Here is a 16,015-nt window from a genome sequence, read left to right as displayed (position 1 = left end):
TTTGGGGAGCCCAGCTTGTAGCATCTGGAGATTTAGCAAACATAAACTCAATCCTGCCTTCCCCACAGCATTCCACATATGCCTGACGCCAATGACAGACTGATCTTATTTTATTTAACATGCCTTTAGGGTATCATAATTTGAAGAGACAGTAGGCATTTCTAGTTCTCCTGACCCAACAGAATCTTGAACAGGGGACAGGGGATGTCATAAGGGCAGTGGCAGGCTCAACATCACTGTTCACCAGGGAATGCACACTCTTCAGCTCGGTCTTATCCTACCTGACGTTCCTCTCAAAGATTAGCTGGTGTTCACCAGGGCTCATCTAATGCCTGTCTTCAGTTCTGTGTTGGAATAGTATTACAGCCAACTCAAGGGCTTATTCCTTGCATCATGCACCAGTGCTAGCTAGAACCCTTTAGCAAAGACCAGGGAAGCAAGAGAGCTACTGGGCCATCCTGATTGCTTTCCTTCCTACCCAGCAGAAATCCAGCCCTTCAAAGATAAACTGAACCCAGCCTGCTCTCCGTCTGCTCAGATTTCCCTTGCTTCAGGCTGTTGCACCAACATAACTGGGCTTGAAGAGATAAAGACTCTGTGTGATGTTGGGGGAAGAGGTTGAACAAAGAAGAAATTGGAAGTGGGATCTTTGTGACCTAGTGACCACCCCTGCATTCATACCTTAGAGTTAGCCCGTGCATTTGTGGAAACACATCCTGGGGGCTAGCTGGCATGTTGGCACGGGACCAGAGAAGACACAGGATAGGACAATGAACTCTTACCTGTAGGAAAAAAAAAATCTCTTTTCTTCCAATGCTCTAAGGATGTCATAAGTACACTTAGCCACAATGGCCGAAGCTTGTGCGCGTGTGCCTGTGTGTGTGTGTGAGACAGAGTTTGAGCAGGAGTGTGAAGGGCTGTTGGTGGGAACACAGAACACACTCACAGTGGCTTGGGCAGCAGTCTCAGAACCGCAGCCCCCCCAGAGTCGTCCCTAGGGAGGGGTAATGGTCATAGCTTCCCGGTGTGGCTTTCCCTGCACAGGAAGCACTAGGCTTGCCTGGACTCTGTGAGGCCAGATCCCACATTCCTCCCCCTGGGCCAGCCTCCCTTCCTCTTCACTCTCAGATCCCCCAGCCCATTCACCTCCAAGTTCTTTTAGGTTTGTTTGGTTTTTTTGTTTTTGTTTTCTGTAAATATCAATTTCTTATTTTGGACATGCAGGGATCAATTGAGATTCTGGAGTGGGGGGAGGGGCGGATGACTGGGTCTTTTTTTTTTTTTTTTTCTTTCTCTCTTGGATTTTGGTGTTTGAACTTGAAAAAAAATACAAGTATATATATAAGCAAATGACTTACCTTTAACAATCGAAATAAGTTGATTTCATTCTTTTGTTTTATCTTGTTTCTCATTGGGGTAGGGTGGGGGTGGGGGGGTCTCTCGGGTGGAGGGCTTTTTTGTGAGCTGTATAGATTTCCAGTTTGGACTTGTTCAAATGATGCAGGAACAAAAATTAAAATGAATTAAAAAAAAAGACAACATAAAAACAAGAAAAACCTTTGTGATGTATAGAAGCTGTACATAGTCAAAGATCCTTTCTCTTTTCTAATGGCAAATTATTTCTGTCACTTTATATTCAAAAAATAAAGAAACCTACCACAAATTATCAGGGTAAAAAAAAAATCCAGAATCGGTGTCTTTTCTTGGACTTGGTGTTTTCTTTACAGTGTTTAGAGAGCCTTATTAAAAATCTGTCTTGAGCGAGGAAAGGTGCCTTTCTTTCCCAAGGGATTCTGGTTATCAGTATCCCTCTCTTCTATGATTCTTGCTGGTTAGGAATCTCTGAGTTATAAGTTAGAGGAGTTGAAATCATCATGGTCCCGAACCAATATTTTAACTTCCTAAAGATTCCTTATCCCATCATTGTCAACTACATTTTATTTTCTTCAAAATATAAAAGAACTTTAAATTGATTCAAAAGTAGATATGAATACCGTAATGGACCTGCAGACTTCAACACACAGCTTCTGTAATCATTGAGCCGTGCCAGTGTCTTTGTTGGGTTTGTAATCGTACCAATACTCTAAGGACTTTAAGTTGATGGCTTAGTAGGCAAAAGTGCTTGTGCTGCTAGGTCCGAAGACCTGAGTTCATCACAGGGACCTACATGATAGAAGGAAAGAATGGACTTGCACAAGTTGTCCTCTGACCTCTGCGAGAATACTGCGGTGCACATACAATCATGCAGACAGAACAAATAAATACAAACGTAATAGTGTCCATAAAGAATAATCATAATCCTACTCTGGTCCTCTTCCTGCATCCTAAAACAAGCACCCCAAGTTGATTTTTTTTCTGTATCTCAAAGGGGGTGCTCCTAAAAAGGATGATGTTTAGTGGTCCCAGCACCATTATGACACAAATATGCCACAATGATTCTTCCACATATCGACTGCTCAGGTACTTCAGTGTATAAATATAATGTCACTCTCCACAAGTCTCCACAAGCCTCACAAGTCAAGCATCATAATCTTCAGATTCCACAACTTTTTCTCAGGTTTATTTGAATCCATAGATTTACCTATTTATTCTTTTATTTTTTTTTTCTTCTCGGAATGTATGTGCTATGCAATTGCTGCATTTTGTCCTACATGGGGCTCCCTTAGCTTGATTTTGATGCTTGAGTTCTCAAATTAATAACCAACATGTACTCTGTCCTCTGCATTTTCTACAAACTGATAATTAGCACGCCTCTTGATGTATAATTTCATTCCTTGGAGACATCAGAAAAGTTAATCTGTCCTTCACTTTGGCCAGCATGAACTATACTTACAGGAATTGGATGGCCAGAGATACAAGCAGTCCCCAGGTCACCAGCAGTAACCCTGGTCTAGCTACAAAGGCATCCAATTGCTTCCCACTGTCAAGAGTTTCTCTCTTGACTTCTGCATTTTCCCACAATGGTTTCACCCTCTCTCTTGTTGCAGCCCTGCCACTGGCTTTATATGTAGATGCTACATGATTCCTTTTTGTGTTTCAATTTCTAATTTATACATGTTAATAGTCCCTATTTAGCTGTTTGCAGTGATAAAATACTAGAGATAGTGTTTCTAAATGTAATTATTGGCACATTCTAGCATCACTTATTAAAACATATACTCTGCCTCTCATCCTACAACAGGAAAGGATCATATTGAGGGACAGTTAATAGACATCTAATTTATGATTTCCCTGAGTTCCAACACACAGTGCAGACTAGAAGCCAGTCCTGCTAATCTCTATTAAACTTGGCATCTTCTAAGACAACTCTGGAGCCATTGTCTCAGGGAGATTCTCTCTGTTGTTCCACCTGCATTGTTTTTCTCTGTACCGGAGCAAAAGAGCCTGTTAGTCTTGAACATTCCAGAAAGTAGAAAGCTCTGATTTAAAGCTAGAGGTGTTTCTGGTTAGACAAACAACTTTACATCTTCACTGTTGGAAGACATCCTTAAGGCCTAAATTCTCCTGAGGCTTTGACAAGACTCTGAAAGTTATTACAGAAGGTGTGATTTGAAAAACCTGAAATGTGTTTTGTTTTGTCTAAGTCAGAGAGAGAGAGAGAGAGAGAGAGAGAGAGAGAGAGAGAGAGAGAGAGAGAACTTCACCATTCACTTGGCACTGGTTTTAAGTAAGAAAACTTAAAAGCAGGAATCAGAACACCAGAGGAGACAAAGACTAATTGAACCTTTGATGATACTTATGATACTTTAAATATCATAAGTGACCAGATTACATGTAGTGATTTTTGATGCTGTAGCGGGAATCTTTTCTTCATACTGCCTTCATCATACGTACACCATCTGAGACTTCTTAAATGCCTGAGCTCTGAGTCTCTATGTTCTGTGAGGTTCTGTGCCATCAGAAAGACCAAGGGAAGGAGCACTGACATCCCTGTCCACCAAGTGTCTCAGAAAGGCAGCTGAATTGGCTATTTCTTCCTTCTGCGACCACGGAACTAACCAGAAGTCCCTTAGGGAAGAAGAATTCGCTGTGAAGTACAGCTTGAAGCTGTTGTAGATCAGGGGAAGGCATGACCATGGCAGCAGCTCATAGCTGTGGCAGCAGAAGTGTGACCCTGCCCATGTTTCCATAAGCCAGGAAGCTGGCAGTCAGAGGCCTGAGGTCAGCCAGCCTGAGATTATTCTCAAGACCTTCGCCCACCCCCAGTGATTCCTTCCTCCAGCTAAGCCCTGCCTCCTGGCAGGTTCACAACCTCCCCAAGAGCACCAATGACTGGGAACCAAGTGTTCAAGTCCACCAGCCTACGGGAGATAATTTTACACCCAAAAGCTCATGACAGGAGCTTTCCCAGATTGCCTCAGGATCAGTACGCTTCCCCCTACATAACACTGCCCCCAAAGTGGAATCAGCACGGTGATTTGGTTTGAAACCACTCGGCCCCCCCCGCCCCCGGTATCCATAGAGAATTGGCTGCAGGGCCTCATTGTGCATCACTAAACTCAGTAGATGCTCAAGTCCTCTATACAAAATGGCACGGTATTTGCATAGAACCTATACACACACACACACACACACACACACACACACACACACACACACACACACACACGCAGTACCTAAGTGGGTCAGAGGACAACCTGCAAGAGTCTGTCCTCTCCTTTTACCACATCGGTGTGCTCATAGGCTTGAAGGTGAGCAACTCTTTGCCCACATAATCATCTCATTGGCCTTGATTTTGCTCTGCTTTGTTTTGTTTTAGCGTTTTATTGTTGTTGGTTTTAAGTTGTTCTTTGAATTTGTTTTGTTTTGTTTTGTTTTGCTTTTGTTTTGCTTTTGTTTCTCTGTGTCACCTTAATGACCCTGAAACATGCTCTGTAGACCAGGCTAGCCTCAAACTCAGAGATCCATCTACCACTTCTTCCCAAGTACTGGGATTAAAGGCGTTAGTACACGGCTACCACCGCCAAGTTGGGTTTGCTGTTGCTGCTGCTGTTGTTGTTGGTGGTGGTGGTGGTGGGCTTTGTTTTTGTGGTTGTTTTGTTTGTTTGTTTGTTTTCTGACTCTTCGCCATGCAGCTCAGGCAAGCCTGTAAGTCATGATGGTCCTGTCTCAGCGTCCTGAGGACAAGATTACAGGAACAAGCCGCCATACCTGCTTCATGTACCACTTCCCGGGCTCCATGACTGAGTCTCGATCCTTCCTTGGAAATCTCCATCTGCAGTGCTATTATCTACCTTTTCTTCTAAGGAAATTAGCACTTTCCTCTCTTCCAGGCAAACCCCAGGCAAAGCACAGCCTGCATGGTTTAAACTAGTCTGACATCACAGGGGACTGTCTCAGAACAAGCAATCATGGATTTTGGCTCTCCAGTGTTTTATGACTTTTCCAAGGGAAAAGTAAGCGAAGTATACTCCATTCAGATAGAAACAGACCACAGAACTGATTCCACAGGAGTCTAGCTTGGTGATCTGAGCACTTTATTGAAGTTTCTTAGCTGTGTGGAAAAATGGCTGCCTACTGGAGCTCTGATGGCTCAAAGGCAGCTGACGTTGAAGCCCCTGAGTCTCACGGGTGACAACTCGTGTGTCTAGGGCTGTGTTCCTAGGGCTCCAGAAAAATGTCTCTTCTTTAAAACAATCGTTAGCGGTCTGTACAGCCACAGAGATAGGACTTGTGAGTGCCGTGAGCCTGTTTCCCCATCCAGGGGGAATATTTAAGTCCAGAGGATGTTCAGCTTCCTTCAGTTGTCCTCATTATGGGACAGGTTCTGGCAATTTTTTTGAGCTTCCAAGCTTAATATCTCAGTTGGTATTTATCTCCCAGTGTAATGCAGCCCCTAAAGTTCCCCATGACTGGGAAAGATGGCTGAGTCTTCTCTGTCCTGAGAAGAGCACACATCTCTACCTGCCCTGCCAGACATTTGCAAAAGGTGTGTTTCCACCAGATAATTGTTATTTATGTTTCGGAGCAAAGCAGATTCCGCTTTTGCTTCTCTTTCTCTCCTCAGTCTATATTCTGAGGTCCCCCATCCCACCAGTGACTGACAAAGCAGCTCCTGAACCCAGCTACCTACACCTCTCAACCAAACCTGCCCATCAAAGCTCTTACTGTCACAGCGTTTCCATCTGTGCTGAGATTAGACAATGTTTGCCCAGGACCTTCCCTGATCCCTGTGCAGACAGTGCTGTAACCCTTTGTCCTGCCTAAAAGGGATCTTCAATATCAGAAAAGACAACATTTTCCCCTTCAAGTTGAATGTGGAGAAAGCTGTCATTTAACAACCAAACAATGTATTCTAAGCATTTTTATTTATTACTCGAGGAATTCTCTTTTCACAATCCAGGATAACTGGGGTTTGAAGAAACACCAGCTTACTCAAAATCACCCAGCCTTTGAATGAAAGAGCATTCAAAACAATGACCTTCCCACCCCCGAGTCACTTACGCCTTTTACCGCTAAGCCAATGCCTCCTAAGTAGGTTGTGAAGGGTCAATCACGCTGTGAATAGTGAAGTTACTGGGCAAATATGATACCAATGTAATACCATTCTGTCTAGCAATGCCTTGGCTTTGGCTTGCCCTGTTCTGGTGCTCCATAATTGATACTCTTGGATAATCTTGTTCCCTTGGTGCACCGTAATGTTTGCTTGGTTCACGAGTCACATTGGTTAGCAAGTCTGAGAAAGACATGCAGAAATGACCTTTGCAAGTGAAAGTAACCATTTGTCACCACAAAATATTATCGATCGAATACCTAATAATCATCAGCATTGTCTTAAATATTCCCCATGTCCTCTCATTTGCAACCTGTATAATGCTGAGGAAATTCCTCGTCACCTTCTCTTGTTTACATAGATGAAAAGCAAGATATGCTTAGATGACCGGTGGTCTAAAGTGTAAGGCTGCCCAACCAGCAGAGATGTGTCTTGCCCCAGACCTTCCTGGATAGGGTCCCATTGCAGTGATCTCAACATTTTTTTGGCAGCCTTAGTTCTTGGTGTTCTTTAGTGTCAGTCACTGATTATGGCTGGGTGCTAGAGTTACTTGAGATTTTGAAAGGACAAAAGCTACATATTCAGTATTTTGTGAAATTCACCAGGTGATTCTGACATGGGGTCATGACTGGTCATGAATGGTGTTGTTTATTGCCAAACAGAATTAGAACCAGAGAGTAAGCAAAAGACTAGTATAAAATCCTACATCCTGATCCACAGGCAGACAGAGAGCTTGGATTTGGTGTGGGCTTTTGAAACCTCAAAACCTCAAAGTCACACCCCCTCCAACAAGGCCACACCTCCCCCAACAAGGCCACACCTCCTAATCCCTCTAATCCTTCTCAAATAGTTCCACTCCCTGATGACTAAGCATTCAAATATATGAGCCTATTGGGGCCATTCTTATCTAGACCACCACATCTGGCCACACCAGAGTGTAGAATGTCAGCACAGGTTGCAGCTGTCCTGACACACTAACTGTTTTCTTCCAGCCTTTCTGGGAACAAATGCCTTATAAACAACATTCTAAGCAAAAATTCCCTGTTCAAGTGACAGCTGTGGCCCGAGTCCTCATGGGTAAACACTAGATTACCAGAAAAAGAAAATCCTCTCAACTTCAAACATTCTTCACAACTCTGGCATCAAAGCAAAATGTGAGGATGGAGAAATAGCTTTGTCCAGTCCCCTTCTTTCAACCAACAACATAATTTTTTTCCAAAATACACACCTCATGGGTACAATAGGAGCAACAGCATTCACATATCGATTCATGATTTAAGAAAAAGCTTGGTGAGCTTCAGGCTTCTTTGTTCTGTGACAGCTAACACTAGATCTGTTCTGTCATCCCAGCAGGTGAGCTAGGGTAAATTAATTTGCAAGCTGCATATAATGAGAAGACATCACTCCCTACCGACTTTACATAGATGATTGTATTTATGTAAGATTATGACACAATACACAATATACAGGGCCTAACTTAATTTCTATATTACTTATTTAATAATGATTCATGTAAAGAGATTCTTACATGTTTGTCCTCATAGATGTGGTAAGTAAAGGAGAGATGTTAGGGAACTACTGCAATGGTAGAGTGCTTGCCTCACCTCTATGAGGACCTGGATTCTTATCTCCAGCACAATAAAAGCAAATAAATAAATAAATAAATAAATAAATAAATAAATAAATAAAAGGTTGGTTTTGTTTTTTGAGACAGTCACATTAAGGATATTTTATTCTGTTTGTCTCTCATTTTTCTTGGAATAAACACTGCCAAATATTTATTGAGGAAGCCTCCTCCGAGTTAACAGTGATCACAAAATCTTGCTGCAGTCTATAGAAATGATCTTTGGGAAGATTCGGGGGCTAGAGTTTCTATCTAGAATAATTTCTTATTTCTTCATTCATTTATTCGAGTATCCATTGTCTACTGTGCACTCTGCATTATTATGTTAGAGGTTAAATAGTAGTTTGCAAAACGCAGAAAACTCTAGCCTCTGAGAAGGATTCATGGTTAGACCTCCTTGGAGATGTGACTCCAGGCAAATCTGCAGATTGGCTTTTAGGTGGGAGGTCGAACACCATGTCCCAAAGCTGCCCCACAGATCCCATTTGGATGACCCCACTTCCATCCCCCACATTCATTTGGGTGACCCTTGCCCCACTCACTTGATACCAGCTCCAGTGTAACAGCCGCTGAAGCTATCAGGCACATTGACTACCATCTGAGAAGGAGCTTTCTTCTACAGACATAAATCATGAAGCCTGTGAAAGCCATCCCTGAGCTGCAGTGAGAACTAGATACTGTCGTCAATAACCGTGTACTGTCTAGAGCACCAAGGACTTGGCATTCACAGGCAGAGTGATGGAGAACAGTAGGCAACTTAGAAACAGAAATGGCTCCTGAGAACTTCTCTGTGAGTCTCACAGCATACCCGACAGGTAGGTAGGCAGCTCGTGTCACCAAGTGACAGACAGAACTGGCGTTGGGTGTTGGGTGACTTTTCCATGATCATTCAGAAAAGGAGAAGTAGATCGCAGATTTTCCAAGTCCAGTGCTTTAGCTTTTCTGCCGCGCTCCCTTCCTGATCAACTTGCATAAAACTGCAAGAATTTACAGAAGGAAAATGTGGTGTAGGGTGGTGAGAAGAACAGGGCAGAAGTTAAAGTAAGGAACATCTACAAACCTCTCCCCCTACGAATTGGACGCCGTCGTTATCACAAAACTTTTACATGAAGAAAAATGCCTGCAAGACCGTTTCTCAGCACTTGCCAGTGAGAAATGAATGGTCCAAACCCACAAAAACATTTTTTCCTCCTTTTCTTATGAGATTTTTTTTGTCACAGCAACAAGGAAGTACAGATGTTTTCCCACAGATAGGAAGGTGAACCAGATTCTCGGCTGAAGCACTTCCTGGCCACTAATGACCATCCGGGATCTAAATGATCTTGCTCTCTGTCTGTATCCTCTTCTCTCTGTAGAATGTAATAAGAACACCTCACACATTATTTTGCAACTTATGCAACTTCTCTGCAAGCAAGACAAAATAACCCATGATGGACAGAGACCTCGTGCCTTCCTGGTACACATCACCTTCCGCAAGGCCAGTTGCAGCCTCAGGGATGCTCTCCTGACTGAGCAGTACTTGAATACTAATTAAATATCAGAGATTCTGGATAGCCCAGGCACAGTGATCTTGCCCAGGATGTCCCTCCTGAGGCTGTAGCCCTTATGGCCTTTCCTTTTGAAGCTGGCCATCAGGAAATTATGTTTCAATAGAAAGATAGCAGACATGATGAAAGGTACCAAGTCACAGGGTGGTGGTGGTGTGTGTGGGTTCCTTCTTGGGAGTTTACAAAAAGGATGGGCTGCATCAATACAGACTGTTAGGAGAACAAACAGAAGGGAAGGCAGGATTAAACTGAATAGAAACACAGGCGGATCCTTCCTATGGCTCAGTAACAAAATAAAACGCGGCAAAAATAGAAACTCAAATCTTCCTCTTCTCTCCCACATGAAGCTCACTGTCACACACGGATCCAGCCTCTGTTTTTAGTTCAAACCTTTCTCTTCTCTCTTAGCTTTCCTCTGGAACCTGCTTTAGGCTGAACGCCATCCACCTTGGGATAAGAAGCTGCAGAACAGAACCGAAGATGACAGAAGCGCAGACACCAGGCCCTGGAGGCTATGATGCCTTGTAGTGCAGCCTACCACAACTGACAGTCTCCAAGGAGACCAACTCGGCTCTCGCCCCTGAATTCAGGATCCTTGGGGTGTAGGATCCTGAACACTGAGAGCCCTGTGTGTCCTGTAATTTGGGTCTGAACAAACTGGTGCTTGAGAACCAATGACAGGCATCTTTCATATAGCACTTTTTATGCCAGGCAGGTGGGACCCTATTTTTGTCTAAACTAACTTTTTCCAGCACCCTCCTGGTTAGATTAGAACCCTGCTTTCCAGAGTCAGAGTCATGAAGTGTTTGCAGTTCTTGGCCCATCTCCAAAGCAAAAAGCTTTCTGGTCTTGCATCCCAAGGAGACGCCACAGGCCCACTCTACCAGGCGCGTCCTATCCCACTGATAGCCACATTCACACGGCGCCTGTCTCCATGGGTGTCCGGCAAACAATAATAATTCTTTGTTCTTTCCCCAGTAATCTCAAGTCAATAGGCCCAGCACAGAGACATAGCCTTTGTAATTTAGGTGCCACAGGTAGCTTCATGTTTGGAAGGCAGAGAAAAGAAAATTAATATCCTTGCCTTGCTCCAGCCCCTGCAGTGTCCCGGTGCCCTGGAGCGCCACAGCCTGTGTCTCTCAAACCCATTTAGGGCTCATTTTCCTCCTCTCCCAAATGTAGCTCTTTCCCAGGTGGAGTCTGGCAGGGGCGAACCATCTACACGGGAACACCACAAAGTTGAAGAGGGCCAGCCGAGAGAGGTGAGGGTGTGAACAAAGAACCGGAAAGCAGGGGACAACGCTCACAGAGAGTGTAATTCTATTAGCTGAAATCTGGTCTGATCCTGAGATAACCCCACCTCCACCACACTAGGAAGAGCACAGCGGATCCTTTATAATTCTGCCAACATAAGAAGAATGTGATGTGGACAAACCAATCCGGTTTTCATGGCAGTCTCTAACAGGCTGGTTCACGCAGAACAAGTTGTGTCATTGGACTTCTCCACCACAAAACAGGCTGCTGACTGCAGTGTTCCCTAATTTTCACAGAAAGGTGAAACTGAGGCACCCACTGGTCCAGGACCAATGTCTGTTCAAGATAAGAATCTCAGTCTTTCTACCTCGCACTCTGACATGCTGAAGCATCACATTTGGGGTGAATCAATGCCCCAGTGTTCAGCAAGACCCCAGAAAGGATGGGTAAGACAGAAGCAGAAGTTTATTGTAGCACCTCTAGTCAAAATGAAGGAGAAGCAAGAGGTACCCCTCCTTTACCCCTGTAAATTCTCTTTCCTTATAAAGCCACTGCCATTCTCTTGTGCATTTGGGCTTGTTGTGGCTTGGTGTACTGGCTGGTTTTGTGTGTCAACTTGACACAAGCTGGAGTTATCATAGAGAAAAGGGCCTCCCTTGAGAAAATACCTCTATGAGACCCAGCTGTAAGGCATTTTCTAAATTGGTGATCAAGGGGGAAGGGCCCAGCCCATTGTGGGTGGTACCATTGCTGGGCTGGCAGTCCTGGGTTCTATAAAAAAGTAAGTTGAGCAAGACAGAGGAAGCAATCAAGTAAGCAGCATCTCTCCATGGCTTCTGCATCAGCTCCTGCCTCCAGGTTCCTAATCTGTGTGAGTTCCAGTCCCGACTTCCTTCAATGATGAACAACAATGTGGAAATGTAAGTTGAATTAAACCCTTTCCTCCCCAACTTGTTTCTTGGTCATGATGTTTTGTGCAGGAATAGAAACCTTATTTTCTATTTTCTAAGATATTTGGGTACTAAATGTCTTCCAAAAGTTCCGGCAATGAAGATGTGGTCCCCTACTGATGACACACAGTTAGGAGGTGGGAGAGACCCATTTATTTTTCTAAAAATAAGGCATAATTGAAGAAAGTGGGACATCGGGAATGTTTATCTGCAAGGCACGTTGGGAGCCCCTTTCCTGTCTATTCTCTGTTTCTAAGCCACCATGAGCCAAGTGGCTTTTCTAGACTCTAGACTGTTCCCTTGTTACAGGCCCAAATGTAAGGCAACCAACTGTAAAGTAAGGCCTCTGAGACAGTGAGTCAGAACAAACCTTCCTGCCCTCTACGCTGACTTCCTCGGGTATTCCATCACAGCAACAGGGGGCTGGTTAACAGTAGGCTGGAGCAGGTTTGACTCCTCCATTTCCTGTCTCAAGAATGTGACAGTTGCAAAGCTCAGCCAAGTTGGTTTCAGAAATATGCCTAAAAATTCCCTCAAGTCTAGGTCAGGCCCTCCTTTACCATGTCAGGAGCAACAACGCAATAGCAATGAATGGTGTCCTGAAGGTTCTTCTTCCCCTCAGAGTTTCATACCCATCCATTCTTCAAATGTGCAAGGTGACCTACCACACAGTAGAATTCTGGTTGTTGATATCTTAAGCCATCTCTGCCTACTTGATACCTTCGAATGAATGAGAACACTTTCCAAGCATCCTTGGTATTACCAAGTCTCCCATTACCCCACCAAATGTCAACTGAAGAGTCACCTTCTCTTTAGAGGCTTTTCCAGTTACCGCAGTGATATAAATCCTTTTTGGCCTGGACTTTTGGGAGAATGGTTGCTCTTGTAGTGGAGCTGCCCACTCATGACTTCTTCCTTGAGTGGGCCAGCAGTCTGATTCAGAAACAGATTGTATAAGAAATATAATAAGAGAGTATGGAGGTCAAGATCAGAGTACTGCCTCACCTGACTGACCCTCTCAATGAGATGAGTCTGGCCAGCAGCTCAACCCTCTGCCAACCTACCTATAGGTACTCTGCTCTGCCCCAGGTCCACATACTCAGCCCATTTCTCCTTGATTTTTGCGCGCGCGCGCGCACACACACACACACACACACACACACACACACACACACACACAAAAACATACCAGGCCTCTTCCATCCCAAGAAATAGTCCCCCCAATCACAGACCCAGTTTTAATTATAATCAGATCTCTTTTAATTATCATCATATGCATGTCTCTAGAAAAAGTAGCCCACAGCCTACATACTGTAGTTAATGCTCATTGAGGATAATTAGGTGCCGTCCACTGAGCCAAGTGATTCACATTATGTTTCTGTGGCTTCCAGCTACACAGTGACACACAGACCGTTATCACAACAGTTGATGGACTGGTGTACTAAAACTTGCTTTGATTAAATAACTTCTCCAGGCCACACAAGAAAGATGCGGCAGATTCGGAACTCAATCCCATGTCATCTGTGACGTATGTCTTATGAGTGGGGGATATTTATCTTGTTTTCTTCACCGATTTATCCCCTAGGACTTAGACAAATGTTCAAGACAGAGTGGATGTTCAATCAATATTAGTTGAATAAGTGCGACTGTCATGAGGGCTTCCTGTTAATCATGACGCTGAACTGCCTCTGTCAGCCCTCGTTTTTGCAGCTTCCTTTCTGCAGTCTGTAGTCTGCCCCACTGTGCTGCATTTCCAGTGGCCTCCTGCTGTATTGGCCACTCACCTCTGATGGATTTCCTGCCTCTTTTGCTGCATTTTCTGTTCCAGTCGGCTACCTGTTCTATCCCTGTTGCTCTAGTTTCTTTATCTCCCCCTGCCTTTTCCTACTTGCCGCCCTAACAACAGTGGTCAAAATAAACACAAAGACGTGTCGCCACACTCTTATTTCACACAGCCCTCCTCACGTTTGGGGCAGACAGCAAGCAGTATTGCTAATCTATCCTAGTGATGAGGAATCCTAAGTAAATGACCATGTCATGTCACTTTCAGGAACCATTGAGAATCTGTAGTCTCTAAAAGGAGCTCTGAGCCCCCTTTGTTTACATCGATTGAACCGTCTGCTGGAGCTTATGATTGTAGATCTATATCAGTAACCAGGCCTGAACTGTCATTCCAGATTCATCCCTGCTACACCCAGATGTCTCTTGGTGCTAGCCAACATAGCTTTCTTTTTTTTTTTTTTTCTTTTTTTTTCAGAGCTGAGGACCGAACCCAGGGCCTTGCACTTGCTAGGCAAGCGCTCTACCACTGAGCTAAATCCCCAACCCCCAATGTAGCTTTCTAAACTAACTCACTAGTAATGTAAACAACTGACTAGTTTGTCTTCCCTCCCTCCTCACCTTCCTTGAGTTCATCTTGGCAAACCGTACTAGCATCTGCCTGGATCCTACAGCAGCACAGGGTACCGCTGTGCACATGGCCATCACGAGCTCCTGTACTGTCCACTGCCCACATACACCTCTCATCTCCTATTGGACGCCCTAACACTGCACTTCACTGTGCCCCTGAAGCAGGGACTGTGCCTTCTGAAACACATCCTGTGCCTTTCAATGGGTGAAATGCTCCGTGGTTCCTTGCCACCTAAGCGCAGAGAGCATCATTAGCCTCTGTCCCATTTCTCTGCTCGTGAGCCATTGTCCCTACATCGTCAGCACGAGTCCTGCCACACCTTGAGCACATCCCTTTGCTTTCTTTTACTAGTATCTTTCTCCCTTCCTCCCACGTCTGCCACTTCCAGCCCCTTTCCCCCTATCTCTCATCTGTCCTTATCACTCATCTGTCCTGCTTCTCCTGACCCATCCATCCCCCTTAGCCACTGTGAACAGCTTCACTCTCTGTCCCCTGGATAGCTGTGACAACTTTCCTTTAGGACACAATGATTTCACACTGAAGACAGGGCCCACTATGGAAACCAAGAATGCTGCTTTGCTTTTCGCATCCAACCAAGCTCGCCCAAATAACTCTGCTGGTACATTCATAATCTTGTGAGCGCTTGAACACCATACACTAACTTCAGTTTCCACCTGCCAAAAAGATGCTTAGCCAGTTGGGCATAAACGAGCGGAAATCCTCCGCTAGAAGAGGGATTTGTCCCAGAGAGGGTTGACTTCTCTGAACTTAATTATATTTCCTTTTCAATTACAACTGTCCTAACTAATCCTTCAGCGATTCTGTAGTTAGGTTACTTGTAAGTCATGAGGGACTATGTCATTTAACTTAAGTTCAACACTGTGTAATTAAACACTAGCTCCAAGGCCCATTATTAGGATACTTCTTTTTTAAATGACTGTTCCCTAAACTGGTAACTTGGGAGAGCAGGAGAAATGTAGATCATGCATTTCTTGGCCAGGGCAACACTTAGCAGCCTGTGAATCTCACTGGAAAGCCGTGAGATCAGTGTTGAGGAATCCAATGGGCATTTGTACTGAAATCAAAGTCATATCAAATAGGAAATGGCACAGGTTAAGTGCTGGTGAAACTTGCAATTCAGATGCATAAGCACATGTATGTCTGTGGAGGATTTCTTAGTCTATGTCATGGGAAATTTTAAGGACTACCGATTTAAGAGAAATTATTGCATTTTGAAATTGTTGACTATGAAGTGACTATGCAATTTCATGCTATTGTCTAATTTCTCTATTTAATTTTCTATCCTCCAAAGTGGAAATAATATCAACACTTACTGATTGTCTGTTATGATGCAGTCCAGACTGCTGTCCCCGCAGCTATGCCCTCAGCAACCTCGCCCTCTCCCTAGCACTTCAGTCAACCCCTGACTAAGACTCCAGGTAAATCACCAGTGACTACCAGTGGCAACCCATTCCCTCCTACAACCCCTTCCCTGAGACCTATTGGTGACCCAGAGACAGCTTGGCTGCATGGAGGTTTTTGTGAGACCCTGTGAGCAATAACTCTTATTTTGTCTGGTTGGTGGGTCTTCGGTTCCCTTCAGAGACCCCTGCCCATCCTCTTCCCCACCATACTTGTTTGTGATGTTGGGACCTGAACTTCTAAAAGGATCTGCCATGTAATTATCTATCTGTCTGCCCATGGCATTAATAACTCTTCTAATAAACACAAAAGGCC

The 16,015-nt window shown here is 44.3% G+C and overlaps 1 protein-coding gene across 5 annotated transcripts in view; it reads left to right on the top strand.

The window, feature by feature from the left end:
• Nucleotides 1-16,015, top strand: part of Grin2b (glutamate ionotropic receptor NMDA type subunit 2B) — a 477,610-nt gene extending 461,595 nt beyond the window's left edge. For all 5 annotated transcript variants that reach the window (XM_017592437.3, XM_017592438.3, XM_017592439.3 and 2 more), the window contains one exon: nucleotides 1-16,015. This exon is cut by the window's left edge. The gene's annotated coding sequence lies outside the window, so the exon portion shown is untranslated.

This window comes from Rattus norvegicus, chromosome 4, assembly GCF_036323735.1.
Source record: "Rattus norvegicus strain BN/NHsdMcwi chromosome 4, GRCr8, whole genome shotgun sequence".
NCBI lineage: Eukaryota > Metazoa > Chordata > Mammalia > Rodentia > Muridae > Rattus > Rattus norvegicus.
Note: the sequence above shows the minus strand (reverse complement) of the source record. Positions and strands in the feature narration are given on the sequence as shown.